The 1,540-nt window shown below is 43.8% G+C and overlaps 1 protein-coding gene across 1 annotated transcript in view; it reads left to right on the top strand.

The window, feature by feature from the left end:
* The window catches only part of EGR_10260 (RING finger protein), a gene marked incomplete at both ends in the record, with an annotated part of 16,075 nt that overhangs the window by 675 nt on the left and 13,860 nt on the right, over window positions 1-1,540 (top strand). The gene's annotated exons all lie outside the window — the stretch shown is intronic.

The raw sequence follows: 1,540 nt of genomic DNA, 5'->3' as shown, positions 1-1,540 counted from the left end.
GTTCCGCATCCGTCACCAGCAGCTGTACTAACCCGGCCCGACGTAGCACAACCTGGACGACGTGACGGAAACCATAGGCCTCTACGTGGTGTAGTTGCTGGCGTTATCCCGCCCTCCACGTTTCCAATTTCATCTCCAACTCTGTCAGACCAACAGGGCATTGCATGACTTCCCTCCTTCTCTTAACTCGCCATGGTTGTCGCCACTAAATTCCAAACACATCTGCATTGAATAACTCATTTGTTTGTTCATACATTCATTCACAACCTTCCTTTTGCGTGCAGAAATAGAAAATGCTCCTTTCCATTGTTTACATGGTTAGCACAAATACAGAGATTATTTATTATCGCTCATTCGAGATGAGCATTGCGCAAGTTCGGGACAAATATTTTAGCATATGATTTTACCCACAGAACCTTGGAAACCTTGGAAGAATGGCAACTTAAGCCACAATCCTGATGCATAATTTGGTGCCTTCAGTAAGCCGTGAACAACATCTTAACTATGCAATCTCATGACAATGTGATTTTGCTCATCTTCCACTTTGGCCTAGGTGATCGTTGAGGCTCTTCTTTGCCAATCACACCTCAGTCCTCATTGTTTTCCTGTGCTTCCTTTTTCGGAACGAATGAGTACTAGGAGCACCCGGTGAGTGGATTTCTATTTCCACAATCATCATATTTTTCATTTGTAACAGTAGACTAACTTGCTTGTTAGATTGAGCTTATTTAACTGTAGATAGTATGGCACTATGGCTTACCCAAAGCCACAACGAAATACTAGAGTAGAGCATCAGGATGCCTGCAAAATCATCCACGGTGAATGTAATGCCTGCAGCTTTTGCTAGTTATGTATTATGATGTGTAAATGTAGGTTTAGCCGCCACTTTTATTAATTCGCCGCATAATGACCACGAGAAGCTGGAAGTTGCTGATGACATTTCTTCTCATTCCTTAGTCTTCGTTTATTTGTAGAGATGCATGAACTAGGGGCAATTCATTTGCTTCACGACTCCATCCAATCGTGGATGCAACTGCAAGGCATTCTCCTGCACTTTCTTCTATCTATCACATCGCAGATGTTTGTCCACGCTAGCACTCTTCTTCTCACAGCCCTGCATTACGTGAACTGCGATTAGACATACGCGCGAAGGCGATAATGACGAACATTGGAGGCTGCCACTTTTTCAAGGCTTCACATGACGGCTAATCATCAGCCTCCATTAATGCCCATTCACACCATTCGGTCTCGTTTGCAAAGATCTCTTGTTTGGATTCATTAACCGCAGGATAAATTGCCAGTTCACATCTCGTGCAAGTGTGACATTTTGGCTAATCGGTGAATGAAGATGAGAGTAGGTATGTTGGCGCCTCGCAATTCTTGGGTAAGTAAGGCTTGCTGAGGGGATTTTGAATTGTCTTTTTATGTGGTGTAGTGGGGGAAGTGAGTGACAGGGAGAAGCGTATGCAGCATGGAATTTCTCTTCAAGAATGCCTACAATATTTCTGGCGCCGTATGTTCTAGCTCCGCTATAGTTGTC

This window comes from Echinococcus granulosus, assembly GCF_000524195.1.
Source record: "Echinococcus granulosus chromosome Unknown EG_S00203, whole genome shotgun sequence".
Lineage (NCBI taxonomy): Eukaryota > Metazoa > Platyhelminthes > Cestoda > Cyclophyllidea > Taeniidae > Echinococcus > Echinococcus granulosus.
This window is presented reverse-complemented; position numbering and strand designations above follow the sequence as displayed.